Raw genomic sequence first — 17,160 nt, 5'->3', positions numbered from 1 at the left:
TCTTGGGAGGCCTAGGTCCCCTCAGTGTTCCTCCTTTTTACAGTTTTTCCTGGCATTTTCTAGTTTGTTTATCTTTCCAGATGAATTTAAGAATACTTCTGACCAATTAACCCTAAATCCTGATGTGATTTGGATTGTGATTACAATTACAGTGCTTTTATATGTCAGTTGGTTTGGGGAGAATTAACATGTCTATCAGGTTGACTCTTCCTATCCGTGAACAAGGTATATTATGCATACAGCTACATATTCCCTTTATTGTGTTTTATAGTTGCTGTTTTTTTTTTTTCTTAGAATTTATTTATTTATTCATGAGAGACACAGGGAGAGAGAGAGAGAGGCAGAGACACACCATGCAGGGAGCCGGATGCAGGACTCCATCCCAGGACTCCAGGATCACGCCCTAGGCGCTAAACTGCTGAGCCACCCAGGGATCCCCTATAGTCGCTCTTTTTTAAAGGCTAGGTCCCGATCATTTCTTCTTGAGGTTGTTACTAAACATTGTCTTTTTGTTATCATGAGTGGTCTTTTGTCTTACCATTTATTTTATTTCAGTGGTATGCTTCATAACTTTTCATAACCATGTGACCATATTACAAGTGTCCAAGGAGGTAGCTGGATGGCTAGAGGCATGACAGAAACCAAGTCATTGGGGCTTGAGCACTATGCTAGTAGTTTGAATTTTATCTTGAAAAAATATTGAGAGGATGGTGACATAACCTCTAAGAGCGGACTTTTTTTCTGAGTACCTATCAGGCACTGGGCTAAACTTTCTACAAGTATTGTCATATATTAATCCTCACAGCAACTCTTTTTTATAGATTATTTGATCATACTTACATTTTATTTATTTTTTATTTTTTTTATTAAAAATTTTTTTAAAAATTTATTTATGATAGTCACACAGAGAGAGAGAGAGGCAGAAACATAGGCAGAGGGAGAAGCAGGCTCTATGCACCGGGAGCCCAACGTGGGATTCGATCCCGGGTCTCCAGGATCGCGCCCTGGGTCAAAGGCAGGCGCTAAACTGCTGCGCCACCCAGGGATCCCCATACTTACATTTTAGAGCAATCGTTTGGTGCTAATGTGAAAGATGGATTCTTAGGAAGCTTTTATTGTGAGAGAGAAGATTACAAGTGGTGAGGCCTAAATAATAGAAATGGAGAGGGAGAGAAATAGAAACATAGAGGTGGAATCTGCAGCTCATTGTGACTAGCTGCAGAGGTGAGGGAGAAGGAATCATGGCTGACCTCCGGCGTAACGGCCTGAGCAACAGGATGATGCTGAGGCCCTTCCTGGGATAGCGAGCCTAGAAAGAGGAGGACAAGAGGGCTGTGGTGGGGCAGAATTGGAGAGGGTAAAGATGAATCCAGTTTTGGGTGTGCAGAATTACCATTATACTTTTTTCTTTAGATTAAAAAGAGAAAATTTTTATTGGAAAGTACAAAATGGAAAGTAAATTGTACCTGAAATACTGTTTCTTATGCTTGTATAAATTAAATTTCTTGAAATGTTTAGTTTTTAATTGACTGTGGGGCCTAATGAGGCTGGAATTTTTTTTTTTTTTGAGTGTCACCAATTTGCTTTTCTTCTTCTCTGTAGAACTATATATGGTGTAGTCTTCTTTATGAGCTCCTCTCCCTTGCAACCACTCACCATTCCAATTGCTATTTTTTATTTTTTAAATTTTTAAAAATTTTTTTATTTATTCATTTGAGACAGAAAGAATGAGCAAAAGCATGAGCAGGGAGGAGGGTCAGAGGGAGAGGGAGAAGCAGACTCCCCCTTGAGCAGGGAGCCTGACTTGGGGCTTGATCCCAGGACCCCAGAATCATGACCAGATGATGCTTAACTGAGCCACCCAGGTGCCCCTAGTTGTTATTTTTTAAATACATTTTTTATTTTAGAATAGTTTCAGACTAGAAAAGTTGCAAGGATAGTATAGAGCATTCCTTTGTATCTAGCATCCAATTTTCCCTATTGTCAGCATGTTAACATAACAAGAGTTACAACTAATCAACGATCAACGAATACTGATACATTATTAGTAACTAAAGCTCACTATTTATTTGAATGTCCTTAGTTTGTACTTGGTGTCTCTCTTCTGTTCCAGGACCCCAGCCAGGATACCACACATTATTTTTGGTCATAGTGGTCCTTAGACTCCTCTTAAATGTTACAATGTCTCAGATTTTTTAAATTTACTTTTCTTACTTTTGATAACCTTGACAGTTTTAAGGGGCACTGGCCAGATATTTTGTAGACTCTTTTTCATTTTGAGTTTGTCTAATGTTTTTCTCATGGTAAGACTGGGTTTATAATGTCAAAATCCAAACTGTACACTGAATTTAAAAAAGCAGAGAGATGAGTTTATTGCAAGGCTTTCTACCTGCAAGCTGGAGAACTCAGGGCAACTGGAGAAATGAGTTTCAAGTCTAAGGGATTTTTCATGGGGTAAATGTGGAAGGTTTTTTTTTTTTGTTTTGTTTTTTTGTTTTTTTGTTTGTTTGTTTGTTTTTTTCAGATAATTGGTTTCCTAGTGGTCTTCTTTCTTGTTTGGATTAGGGTAGCTGAGTCAGGGGAATGAGGAATTCCAGAGATGGCATGAATTGACTTGGCCTTTGGGAATTGGCTGATGTACTTGCTGATTTCTGAGAAGAACTGTAAATTCCTCTAAGATTAGGTTAAGTGTCCTTTAGATGCCTGTACTGACCATCTCCATTTTGTCTCTGACATAAGTGATTCCATTTTAGTTTGGTTCTACAATGGGTTCGGGGGAGTAAGACCACAATGTTAGTGCTTAGTTCCGTCATATCATATCCAAGGTACATACTATGAACATGACTTATCCCTATTGATGTTTACCTGATCTCACCTGGTGAGGTAGCATTTGTTAGGTTTTTCCCTTATAAAGTTTCTCCTCACCTCAGTCCCCTCTTCTTTTCCATAATGTAAGGAAGTCTTAATCGTCTTGATGTCATTGGCATAAAGGCATGGTCTTGCATAGAGTAGACATTCAGTAAGTGTTGAACTGAACTGGGTCTCTATTATTTTGTGAGTCTCAGAAAAGTCCTGCCAGATAATTTTCTTTATTTAATCAATAAGAAAGTAAAAAATTGAGAATTCAAGTAATTTGCCCAAAGTTACACAGTAAGTAGTCAGATTTGGTATTTCAACTCATTCTTTCTGAATGCAAAGCCTGTCATCTTTCCCTATACCACTCTGGCTTCACGGAGGGTTGTGTTTACTTTGGCCATTTTCCCTAAGTAATTGTAATGGAAAAGTATCCATAGATAATGTGGGTTAGCTCTTTGGTTATATGGAAATTTAATTTTTCATTAATTCATCTTTTCAATTTAAAGTCATACTTCAGACCTCTCAGCCTCAAATTAGGGAGACCTCTGTGCCATGTTTGCTTGATCTGATTCTAATGGAATATCTTCTTTTTAATTCCCTACAGAGTTGTGGAGGGTGGGTTGCAGCAGGGCCTTACTGGGAAAGTGGGTACTAATTAGGATGCTATTACAATAGTATAAAATTGGCTACATAATTTGTGAGTCTCAGTGCAAAATGAAAACATAGGGCCCCTTATTAAAAGATTATTAATAATTTTAAGACAGTGATAGCAAAGGCTCCAAGCATGGAGCCTCTCTAAATGTGAGACTGTGTGTGACTCCACCGGTCACACACCTGTGAACCTGGCTGGGCAATAGTAGAACTGGTAGCCAATATTAAAGCAGTGGAAGTAAGAATGAGAAGAGAGGGTAGTAACACAAGACATTACAGAGGTAAACTTGTAGGAATAGATTGATGGTCAGATATGATAGGTGAGTGGGCAGATAAAATATGGAATGTAAGGTTTCTGATGGATGATGCCATTTACAGACACAGGACATCAGGTGACCTGATTTACTCTGAGGGGAAAATGGTAAGTTCAGTTTTAAACATATTAACATCTACATGTAGTCAGGAACCACTTGGATATACAAGTATCCATAGAAAAAGAGCTGGAGGATAATACTCCAATTTGATAGTACTGCTTACTTATCTCTGAGACTTTAACTTTTTGAAGAAAGCATTCAAGTATTTCTTTTATAATTGAGAAATAATATTTTTTATTAATGAAAATTACAAAATATTATTGTGTTTGTAAGAGAAAAATCAATCTGAAAGTAAAAGTATGTAGAAGTTTGTAGTAAAAAGAAAGGTACTTATGGGATGCCTGGGTGGCTCAGTGGTTGAGTGTCTACCTTTGGCTCAGGTCTTGATCCTTGGGTTCCAGGATCAAGTCCCACGTCGGGTCCCACATCAAGTCCCACATCAGGCTCCTTGTGGGGAGCCTGCTTCTACCCCTGCCTGTCTCTGCCTCTCTCTGTGTGTCTCTCATGAATAAATAAATAAAATCTTAAAAAAAGAAAGGTACTTATGATAGAAATAGACTTGTAGCCATGTATTCTCTGTTGCCAATACCACAGTGCCGGGTTCAAAATAGGCTCTTATTTTACTGTCTTAACTTTTTGTTGAGCATCCACAATTTATTGGTTGCTCTACAGAGTGTATAATTTTGAAAACATGTTTAAAATTTTTAAAAATAGAAGTTTACATTAGATTTTATTTTTACATCCTATTTCTATGTTTTTTTATAACTGGCATGTGATATTTTATATTTTAGTAGTATATTTTACAACTCTCCTTTCTTTTTACAACTTGTGTACTTTTTCTTGGGGGAGGTGACAGGGCAATAGGGACAGCCTGAAGTTGAAAGTCAGGTTTAAGTTCTGGCTCTGCATCTGACTGGCTATGTGATCTCAGGAAAATTACTGAGCCTCTCTGAGCATAGTTTCCTTATTGGTAAAGTGGAGATGAAATTAACTATGCTGGAGATGTGATAGTTAATTAAGACGATAACAGAAAGTTCTTTGTAAATTCTAGATTTTATAAATCCATACCTTTAGTTTTATACCCAGGCCAATGAGCCTCCCATCTCCTTCTCAGATTCATCTCCCAGTAGTCTACCTCCTCAAAGCTGATTTCTCATCATTACCTGAACATGCCTTATTCTTTTCTGCCTTTTTTTGCTCTAATTCATTTATTTAATCAACAAATGTTTATTGAGCACCTTATCTTCCTCAAGGCTTTGTTTAAATGTCACCTTCTCAATGAGCCCTATAGGGTCTACCCTATTAAAAATTGCAATCTGCTATTCCTCCTCAGCATTCCAATTCCTTCTCTGCTCTACTTTTTCTTTTTTTCCATTGCACTGATGATATAACATATTTATTGTCTCTTCTCTCTCTACCTCTGTTCCAATTGAACTAAAATTTCACTTGGGCAGGAATCTTTGTTTTATGATATATCCCAGGCATCTAGAACATTGACGGGCACAGGGTAGGTACTCAATAAATATTTACTGGATGAATACATGAATATGCATTGTGCTCCCTTTAAAGTGCCAGGCCTTAGGGTGACAAGTATTAAGGAGGGCACTTGATGGAATGAGCACTGGGTGTTATACTATATGTTGGCAAATTGAATTTAAATTTTAAAAATGCAAAAAAGAAAAAGAAAAAAAATAAAGTGCCAGGCTGTGTAGGTAACTGAAAGAGGTCATGAAGTCTATTTTACCTTCTCTTTTTCTTTTTATTATGTGAAGGACAATGATTGTAATTTTTCACACTGTTGAAGAATGAAAGGATGCGAACATGTCTTTTCTGTCTTTTTATTTGTAAATTGTGGAATGCCTCATCCATGTGATCCTGACTTATTTCTCTTTTGAGGTCCTCTGTATGCAGTTGGTCAATATGAGTTTTTATATTGATAGAACTCTTTTTAAAGAAAAAAAAAAGAGCTCAATCAGTGTATTTAAAAATAATCTGTTGATCCAGCACACTTAAAACAATGTGTCAGCAACTATTCTTTTTCTCACCCTGTTCTCACATAGGCAGCCACACAACCCAGGGAAAGTCCAAGGCTGGGGGTCTACCTGCAAAATAGAATGAAGAATTAAGGAAGAATACTGCTGCACAGGTATGCAACTGAACTAAATGATTCTTAGTATCTGCTCCAAACTGAGACACTTGATCTGGATCATTTTAGTTTCTAAAGCTTGCTTGTTCTCCTTAATTTGAATAATTCAGTTATATATATATAGATATCTATATCTATATCTATATCTATCTATATCTATATCTATATGTCTATCTATCTTGTCGGTAAATATTTTAATTCTTTACCTCACTTTGAAATCAAGTATTTTCCAATTTTATTTTGATATTCCATTTGAATTTCCTTCTCTGCACATAAATTCTGATGTAGATATGAATTATTTGTGCCCCTGACCTTTTTGTCAGAAAAAAATTGATGAAAGGAAACTTGTGGAAGTAGCCTCAATTTGTTGTAAACAGTTTATGTGGTGTCCCATGAACTTATGAGATGATATAAAAATCTACTCTGCGAGATTTTTTTTTTTTTTAGTATCTTTTACTTGGCAGCAATTTAATTTTGTTTAATGCTTGTCACTATGAATAAATTCTATAACATCCTTAACAAAGCAAAGAACAAACAAAAGATACAACCCAAGAAATGAGCCTTTTGCAAGGTCTTCTCTAATGCCCTTAACAGAATTATAAGCCCTCTGTGTTCCCACATCATGCTGTGGACACACCTCTAACATAGCATATATATGAATGTGTATAGTATATTATAAACTTTGATGGTGATGTTTCTTCCAGAAGGGTTCATAGTCATTTCTAAGGATACAAAAATAACCCAAAAAACAAACAAAAAAATCACACACACACACGCACACCTCAAGATGCCATAAATTAAAAGTGCAGAGAATGAAGAAATAAAAATGTGGGTAGAGACAAAACAGAACCAGGGACAAAGCTAATAATGCATGTAGGAATGACCTTCACATTTGCTATAGCTGGGCCATGAATTTATCTCTAAGCTGATAGCCTCATTGGTCCCACAGTTCATGGTGTCCATTGATAAAAAAACAAACCCATTATTCTGCAAAAGTAAAACTATTCCCTAAATTGAGATCAGATTGGATTGTTTCCCAGGGATGCTCTTAAGAGAACATTGTGTTGTATCAGAAGCAGTGTCCTTGACAGCATCACTGACAGGGTGGCCATTTCATAAGGATGCCTCTTATAGCTGGATGGCAGCACACCCAAAAAAGATTCAGCAGGTTACACTGAGGCGGGGGGCTGTCTCAGTGATCATAGATAGCATCACAGGTTTTATCTCCCATACCTAGGACAGTTATTGGCATATAGCAGAGAGCAAAAAGTATTTGTTGAGGGAATGTCAAATGGAGAATACCCAGTTTGAAGACTTTCTCTAGAAAGTCCCCTGTAGGGCATTTGGGTGGCTCAACCAGTTAAGCATCTGCCTTCGGCTCAGGTCATGATCTCAGCGTCCTGGGGTCAAGCCCCACTTTGGGCTCTCTGCTCACCTGGAAGCCTGCTTCTTCCTCTCCCTCTGCCTGCTGCTCTTTGCTTGTGTTCTCTCTCTCTCTGTCAAATAAATAAAACCTTAAAAAACCCCTCTAATTTCCAAGACTTAAAATCTTGCTCCCCAACTCTGTACCCCTTTTGTAGTTATCTAACAACACAGCTGTGAAATAATTCTTCTACTCTTGAGTTAAACTGCCACTTCAGTATTTTTTTTAAAAAGATTTTTATTTATTTGAGAGAGAGAGAGAAAGGAAAATGCACAAGCAGGAGAGGGGCAGAGGGAGAGGGAGAGAGGATCTCAAGCAGAGTCCACACTGAGCATGAAGCCTTAACCCAGGGCTTGATCCAAAGACCCTGAGATAATGACCTGAGCTGAAACCAAGAGTCGGACACTTAACTGACTGCACCACCCAAGTGCCCTGCCATTTCACCATTTTAATGTTAAATTTCTTATGTTTTCTCCACATATGAGAGGCCAGAGGCATTTGTCTGTGTGTATACACACTTGCTGGTGGTGGTGGTAGTGGTAGTATTGGGTTAGGAAAGTACTGTACTCATCAAATTGGGAAGTCAGTTTGCAGGTGACCTTGAGAGTGCCACTGGCTTAAATCCAGACTCCCACACCCAGGCTTTCCTTTAGAGGAGAAGTAGGGCTTATGATGATGTCAGGGTGTGCCTTTGCCATCGTTTTCTATGTTGAGCTTCAGGAAGATGCAGTGATAGGTTCAGTAGCACAGGCATCAAAAGAGACTCAATGCTGAGATAGCAGCCACTGTCTCACAGCTTTTTATAGCCCTGTAGGGGGAATGGGGTTGACCTGAGTCCACAGGTTGGTGTTTAGTCATTTTACCTGGCAGGGTTGGAGCTTGGGGGTAGGGTGTGGCATAAGGGATATCACCACCTCTCATTCCTGATGTCATTGACATTGTAAAGGTGTTTCAGAGCAAGAACCTGGTCTCTGTGTCCAGCTTTCTATCTACAGAGTCATGGTCATGTCTTAATTATGACAATGTTCTTCATCTTCTGATGTGTCACCTTACCTTATTCTTGTTTCAGCAGCAATGGCACTGCACTGCCAGACTTAGGATAGGAATCTGGGAGAGATAATGTAGTGGCTAAGAATATGGATTCTGGAAACTGACTTCCTTGGTTTGGATCCTGGCCCCCCAATAAGCAAGTTATTTATCCTTTCTGTGTCTCAGTTTCCCCATCTGTAAAAGAGGATAATGATAGTACCTAGCTTATAGGATTATTGTGAAGATTAAATAGTTAATGAGTTAATGTAAAGTACAGGTATCTACAAGTAGTAAACATTATATAAGCATTTGCTAGTAATAATGGTCAAAGAATTACTATCTTATGCAAATACAGGAACTAACAGAGCTAGTAAATCAACATGATATTGACTTACTAAAATGTTGATTGAGTGCATCTTATGTGCTAGGGGCCTTTATAGGTCAATGAGACAGTGTTGACCATGACAAACATAATCCTCCCTTACAGAGGTTGCAGATGAATGAGAGCACAGACATTAAGCTAACAATTACACAAATATGTAAGGCAGTTCTCTTAATGGGGAAAATGAACCTTGACCCAAAGTTCATATATTTCAGTCTTGTTTTTTTTTAATTTTTATTTATTTATGATAGTCACACAGAGAGGGAGAGGCAGAGACACAGGCAGAGGGAGAAGCAGGCTCCATGCACCGGGAGCCCGACATGGGATTCGATCCCGGGTCTCCAGGATTGTGCCCTGGGCCAAAGGCAGGCGCTAAACCACTGCTCCACCCAGGGATCCCTATTTCAGTCTTAAGAATTCCAGCATACAGTGGTGACAGTGTCCCTTTTATATATATATATATATATATATATATATATTTTTTTTTTTTTTTTTTTTTTAAAGAAAAGGGTATTCTAATACTGTGGGACAAATTGCCCCCAAAGTGTAACAAGTTATTTATTTGCTCAAAATTCTGCTATCAGGGCAAGGCTTAGCAGGCATAGCTCATCTTTGTTCTATGTGGTGACTGCTGGGATGGTTCAACTAGGGCTAGAAGGTCCTTCCAAGCTGGGCAATTCACATGCTGTCTGTTAGCCAGGAGCTCAGCTGGGATGGTTGGTTAGGACCCCAGTTTTCTTTCACATGATCTCTTTACATGACTAAGCTGGGTTTCTCACAGCATGACAGCTAGGTTCTGAAGAGAAATACCCCAAGAGGATAGGCCACAATGTACAAGCATTTAGCAAGGCTTGTACTTGTTAATGTCTGGCCAAAGCCAGTCCCTTGGCCAAGTCCAGAGTCAGTGTAGGGAGGGACTATAGAAAGGTGAGAAATGAGAATCAATGGGGTCTAGTAAAGTAATAGGTTACCACAGAGAAGCTAAATCTACCTTTTACAAAAAAATATTTTTGTTCTTTTTTCTCTTCAATCACATTTACCGTATCTACTATCTCCAAGATATTGGGAGAAGTCACATAGGTGGAAAGTGACGTCTTTTCTGTATCAAAAGCTCTCTGGAGAGTGGTTAAAAACATTTGTTACAAACATATCATTTATTTTATTTATTTTTTTTACAAACATATCATTTAGAGTTATATTATTCTATGTGTGTAGAAAGAGTAAACTTCATTAAACTGTGTTATTTTGATATGCAGAGATGGAGCTTTGCTGGCAAAATGAGTGACAAGGTAGGAGAGTTTTGTGGTTGTCTGAATAGTGTAAAAGCATAGACATACAAATCTGTTGCCAAGAGGAGCCAAACCATGGTCAGGAAAATGCCACTGGGTGTCCAGTCTGAAGTATAAAAGCAGCTAGGTCAGTATGTGGCAGGAAGGATACCGACAGGCTTGGGAGAATAGAATAGCTTAGGGGTAACTCTGTGAAATGTGAAATTATGCTGGCTGCTTGCTCACTAGTTTGAAAGTCCCTTAAACTGTGGAGCTGTGTCTGGCTTAACTTCTCCATCCTCAACACTTAGCTCTCTGCCTGATACAGAGGAGGCACTCTAAGTGGTGAACGGATACAGACATTAAGGTTTGAAGAAACAGCAGAATTGTAAGCCAGTCCCTCTTTTTAAGATTCTGATGCCATGAAATAAATAGAATGATCCTTTAGAAATATGTCACTTCAATAAAAATTGGTAGTGGCAGAGCTCCAAAAAAAAGGTTACTCCTCTGCTTAAAATCCTTTGATGATTTCCTTTTTCCACCTAGATATCCACATGACTTCTTCTTTTAGGTCTGTGCTCAAAAAAGGCCTTTCATAATATTCAAAATATCCACATCACTTTCTATATTGCTTTTTCCTTATAGCATTTATCTTTACATGACCTATATATTTCTTTATGTTCTGCCCCTCCCCATTAGATTGTTAGCTTTTTTTTTTTTTTAAATTTTTTTTCTTTATTTATTTATGATAGTCACACAGAGAGAGAGAGAGAGAGAGGCAGAGACACAGGCAGAGGGAGAAGCAGGCTCCATGCACCGGGAGCCTGACGTGGGACTCGATCCCGGGTCTCCAGAATCGCTCCCTGGGCCAAAGGCAGGCGCCAAACCGCTGCACCACCCAGGGATCCCGATTGTTAGCTTTTTGAAAGCAGGAACTTTTTGTTTAAATTTGGTAGCCATAGTACCTAAAACAATGACAAGTAGGAGGTGCTCAGAAATACTTGTTGAGTGAATGAATAAATGTATCAGCCAATGGAGAGCTAGAACTCCTCTGATCTAGGAATGCATTTGAGTACTGCAACTGGGCCAGGGCTTTGCTCATCCCATATAACCACTGGATTCTTTTTTTTTTTTTTTTTTTAACCACTGGATTCTACAATTGGCATCTTACTCTGCTTGCTCTATCTCATTTTTCTTCATCTCTCTATTCATCTACTTTTTATATACAATTCAGTGAATTGCAGATAACAGTACCTTTTGTCTTTCAATATTTCAGCTTGTGTATCATTAACTAGAGTTCAATATTTGTTTAAAGTTTTTTAGGTAAGTTTACATAGAAAGAAATGCGCAAGTCTTAATTGTACAATTTTGATGAATTTTGACAGACACATGTATCAGTTAACCCAAACCCTTATCAAGATATAGAATATCACTATCACCAAGAAAGTTCTTTCAAATGCCTTTTTCAGTCAATTCCTGGCCCTGTTTTTAGAGAGATAATCAGTGTTATGATTTTTTTCCACTATAGATTTTAGTTTTCCATGTTCTAGAAATTAATATAAATGGTATTAGTATAAATGGTTTTGCATAGGATTCTTTTAATAGCATGGAATAATTTATATTGCTTTCTTGTGACATTTAAATAAACATATGACATACATTTGTTTGTATGTTATCAGTTTTCTCTCCACTAGACTGAAAAGGTGTTTTTATTTTGTTCATTTCTGTATTTCTTATACCTTAAACTGTACCTATCAATATAGCAGGTACTCAATAAATATTTGGTTTTTTTTTAAATTTATTTATGATAGTCACACACACACACAGAGAGAGAGGCAGAGACACAGGCAGAGGGAGAAGCAGGCTCCATGCATCGAGAGCCCAATGTGGGATTCGATCCCGGGTCTCCAGGATCGCGCCCTGGGCCAAAGGCAGGTGCCAAACTGCTGTGCCACCCAGGGATCCCCTCTCAATAAATATTTGTAAGTAAGTGGGGAAAAGAAGTAGGAACATCCATTTCAGTATTGGATAGGAGGGCATTGAAGGGTAAGAAGTTGAGTATTGCTGGTACAAGGCTAGGAGTGAGGAGATGGTGGGAGGGAAGGCAGGACAAGTTAGAACTTCCTGTGACTTTCTCCTTAATATGTTTATAAGACATTTAAGGAGAGACCAGCACAACATCTGTGATTTACACAAATAAGAATTGCTGATTGAAATAAAAATTATAACATGAACCATCAATGATATGAATGTCACTACTTGGGATAATGGTGACTATTCCCTGAACTCTTAGAAATATAGAAACTTGAAGGAGTTAAGCTATGAAATCAACCCATAGTAGGAAGTTAACACAGTCCTAAAAGCAGGAGTTGAAAAACAATAAGGTGTTAAAAAAAAAAAAAAAAAAAAAAAGAAAACCAATAAGGTGTAAATTATAGGTGGTAGATCTTAAAGTAAATTATAGGGTATAGTTTATGGATGCATTAGCATGTTTACACTGTGATGTATAGGATAGAACTTCTCTATTGGTGTGTCAATTATAGATGGGACTACCAAGAATTTGAAAAGATTATGATTAAGGAATTTTAATCAGAAAACATATATTTTGTTTCATCATGAAACCCAATGTCAAAAAGGTAACATTCACAGGGGCACCTGGGTGGCTCATTTGGTTAAGCGTCCAACTCTTGATTTCATCTCAGGTTATGACCTCAGGGTTGTGGGATTGAGCCCCAAGTCCCGCTCTATATTCAGTGTGGAGTCTGCATGAGATTTTCTTTCCCTCTCCCTCTGCCCCTCCCCCTGCTCACACAGACATGCTCTCAAATAAATAAATAAAGTCTTAAGAAAAAGAATAAAAAGGTAATATTTATAGAAACATACTCGTTTCTTATGAAAAATTTTAAAGTATTTACTTTAAATATTTAGCCAAAATCAATACTATTTTTCCAAATACTGTTTTTAATTTTTCTTATCATAGTTAATTATAAAAAAAGGTAATGATTTTTTTCACCAAGTTCCTTGTAATTTTGCCCCAGTGTTTTGTGAATATGATTTAATCTTTGTACTGTAATATTAAAAGTTTGGGGAGGAATAGGAATTATTACCTTATCTACAAAGAGAAATAAAATGATATCAGTAGAAAATAGGAAGAGTTTGTTAGGCTGGATTCCCCCAGAAACAGACACTAGGCAAGGATTTTAGCATGTCATTTAGGAGATGATCCAAAGAGGCCCCAGTAGGGGAGTGGAGAAGAGAGGCTGGGATGGGAAGGAAGCCAATGTGCAGGCTACCACTCAGGGCAACTGGGGCTTAGTGTTGCTAGAGAGCCTCTGGGAGACAGCGTTGCACATACTTCAAAATTGTTTCACCCTAAGATGAGGAAACAAATTTACCCATCCACTTTTTTTTTAATCCATCCACTTCTTTTTTTTTTTTTAAGATTTATTTATTTATTTATGAGAGAGAGAGAGAGAGAGAGAGAGGCGGTGGGGGGAGAGAGGCAGAGACACAGGAGGAGGGAGAAGCAGGCTCCATGCCGGGAGCCTGATGTGGGACCCAATACCAGGACTCCAGGATCGCGCCCTGGGCCAAAGGCAGGCGCTAAACCGCTGAGCCACCCAGGGATCCCTCCATCCACTTCTTTACATCATTTCACAAATGATCCCAGGGGTATAGATCCCCTCACTTCTGGTCTCTATGCACTCAGGAAAGGCTCCTGGGTCCAGAGGAAGCCTGCAGATAGAGTTGTGGGTGCCTGCAGTGAGAAGATTTTGGATATATGAAACATGCAACTAAATTTATAGCTCACTAGGTTTTGTTTCTATCCCCACTAAGTGATCTTTATTATTTGGCATCTCACCTGGGTCTGCCTACAGAGAAGAATATGTCTTGTCCAGTTGATGCTGCCTCCAAAACATCTCTTGAATCAGTCTGTCTTTTTCCTCTTGTCTGGGCTGCTGACATCCTTTGCACTATATCAGCATACTCCTAACTGCTCTCACCTTTTCTGTTCTTGCCCCATGCACCCCACCTCCCACCCCATCCATTCTTCCTCACAGCAGCCATACCATCCAATGAAACAAAAATCAAATAATATTATTCCCCTGGCTAACTCTTCAGAGCTTTTTCATTGAATATAGGACAAGCCCACATAGTTCATAAATGGTTTACTATCTGACCCTTGCTCAGATCTCATCATTTCCTTTCATTGTCCACTCTTCAGCTCCACTGGAGTTCTAGCATGCCTGAAAGAACGTGCTTAAGGCTTGCTGTAGGGCTTTTGTATATTGCTCTTTTTTCAGTGTAGATCATAGATCTGGAATATTCTCCTGTCTTCCCTTGTCTGTGTCCTTTTGAACCTTCTGGGCTTGGTTTATTTCCCTTTCCTCAGACAGGTCTTTTCTGACACCTCTCCCCTTTCCTTCCCAACCTATCCCCCACCAACAAAATAAAACAAAACAAAACAAAAAACAAAAACAAATCCCCCCAAAACTAAAAACAAAATGAAGTTTCCCTCTTCCCAGGATTCTGTACTTTTCTTTCTGAGCAAATCTCTGGACTCTGTAATCTCCCCAGGTTGGTCTTTTGGTTCCAATTGCTGTTCCCTTAGATTAGGATTCTCAAAGTCTCAAAGAAAGAACGGCCTTCAGGGACCAGAGAAGTTATAGATGAGTTGGAGGGAGACAGTGGCAAACGGGAGAGCACATGATAGTCATTCACAATTTTGGCTATTTGTTGCCAGAATTTGCTGGATTTATTGATTTTTTTTCAAGAGACTAAGAATCCCGATTTTCACGTGAGATCTTCTAATTTATAACTGTTGGAATTAAAATATAATTAAAACCCCCTGAGAAGAATAGCCAGAACAATCTTGAAGAAGAGCAAAGTTGAAAGTCTCATAACTCCTGATTTTAGATGTTATTACAAAGCCACAGTAATCAAAACAGGTAGTACTGGTATAAAGACAGACATATAGAGTAATGGAATTGAACAGAGAAGCCAGAAATAAACCCTTACATATATGGTCAAAATGATTTTTAACAAAGATTTCAGGACTGTGCAGTAGGGAAAAGACAATGTTTTCAACAGATGGTGTTAGGAAAACAGAATATCCACAGGCAAAAAGGATGAAGTTGGATGTGTGTTTACCTTACACCATATAAAAAATGACCAAATGGGTCAAAGATCCAAATATAAGATCTAAAACTGAAAAAAAACAAGGGAAAAACTTCCAATGATTTTTTTTTAGATATGATGCCAAAAGCACAGGCAGCAAAAGTATAGATAAATTGAACAACATCAAAATTAAAAATTTCTGTGCATCAAAGGGCACAATCAATGGAGTGAAAAGGCAATCTATAAAATGGGAAAAATATTTGCAAATCATATATGTGACAATGGATTAGTATCTAGAATATAAAAAGAACTTATACAGTGCAACAATAACAAAATAACTTGATTTAAAAATGAGGGACCAAAAAGAATAAAAAAATGGGCAAAGGACTTGAATAGATATTTCTCCAAAGAAGATATATGAATGGCCAACAAACATATGAAAAAGTGTTCAACATTACTAATCATTAGAGAAATGCAAATCAAGGCCACAATGAGATTATTACCTCACAGCCACTAGGATGACTGCTATAAAAAAAAAAAAAAAAAAAGCCAAACTAGAAAATAACAAGTGTTACCAAAGATGTGGAGAAATTGGGGGCACCTGGTGGCTCAGTTGGTTGGGCCTCTGCTTTTGGCTCAGGTCATGATCCCGGGTGCCTGGGATCAAGTCCTACATTGTTCTCCCTGCTCAGTGGGGAGTCTGCTTCTTCTTCTGCTCTTCCTCCCTGCTCGTGATCTCTCTCTTTCTCAAATAAATAAATAAAATCTTAAAAAAAAAAAAAAGATGTGGAGAAATTGCAACCCTTGTGTTCAAAGCAAAATGGTGCAGCTTCTATGGAAAACACTAGGTGGTTCCTCAAATGTCAAAAATAGAATTAGGGACACCTGCGTGGCTCAGAGGTTGAGCGTCTGCCTTCGGCTCAGGACGTTGATCCTGGAGTTCCGGGATCGAGTTTGGCATCCGGCTCCTGCATGGAGCCTGTTTCTCCTCTCTCTGCCTGTGTCTCTGCCTCTCTCTCTCTCTGTGTCTCTCATGAATAAGTACATAAAATCTTAAAAAAAACACAAAACGAAAAAACCAAAAAATAGAATTATTGTATGACCCACCAATCCCACTTTTGGGTATATATCCAAAAGAATTGAAGGCAGGATCTTGAAGAGATATTTGTACAATCATGTTCATAGCATGATTATTCATTATATTCATATTATTCATAATAGCCATAAGATGGGAGCAATCCAAACATCCATTGACTTGACGGACAAATCAGTTGTAAACAAAGTGTGGTGTATATATGCAGTAGAGTGTTATTTAGCCTTAAAATGGAAGTTTTGACCCATTACAAGTAATGAAACTGGAAGACATTATGCTAAGTGAAATAAGCCAGTCACAGAAAGGCAAACTGCATGGTTTCATTTCACTTATGTGCTGTATCTAGAATGGTCAAATTCATGGAAACTGAAAGTAAATTAGTGGTTATCAAGGCTAGAGGAGGGGGAAATGGAAGTTGTTTAATGCATAGTTTCAGTTTTGCAAGATTAAAAAGTTCTGGAGATGGATTCAGTACACTGTGAATATACTTAACACTATTCAGCTGTATACTTAAAAATGGCTTAGATGTTAACTTTTATGTGTATTTTGCCACAATTATAATTTTTTTGAATTTGAAAAAGGAAAAAAAGGCCCTCAAAAACCTTGATCAGGCCAACAAAACACATCTATCATGCTGTACAGTTTGAAATCTTTGCCTTCTTAACTTGAATCTCTCTTTTTTTTTAAACTTTTTATTTACTTATGATAGTCACACAGAGAGAGAGAGAGAGGCAGAGACATAGGCAGAGGGAGAAGCAGGCTCCATGCACCGGGAGCCCGACATGGGATTCAAACCCGGGTCTCCAGGATCGCACCCTGG

This window comes from Canis lupus, chromosome 11 (genome assembly GCF_011100685.1).
Source record: "Canis lupus familiaris isolate Mischka breed German Shepherd chromosome 11, alternate assembly UU_Cfam_GSD_1.0, whole genome shotgun sequence".
Lineage (NCBI taxonomy): Eukaryota > Metazoa > Chordata > Mammalia > Carnivora > Canidae > Canis > Canis lupus.
The sequence above is the reverse complement of the archived record's forward strand: the minus strand, read 5'-3'. Positions refer to the sequence as shown.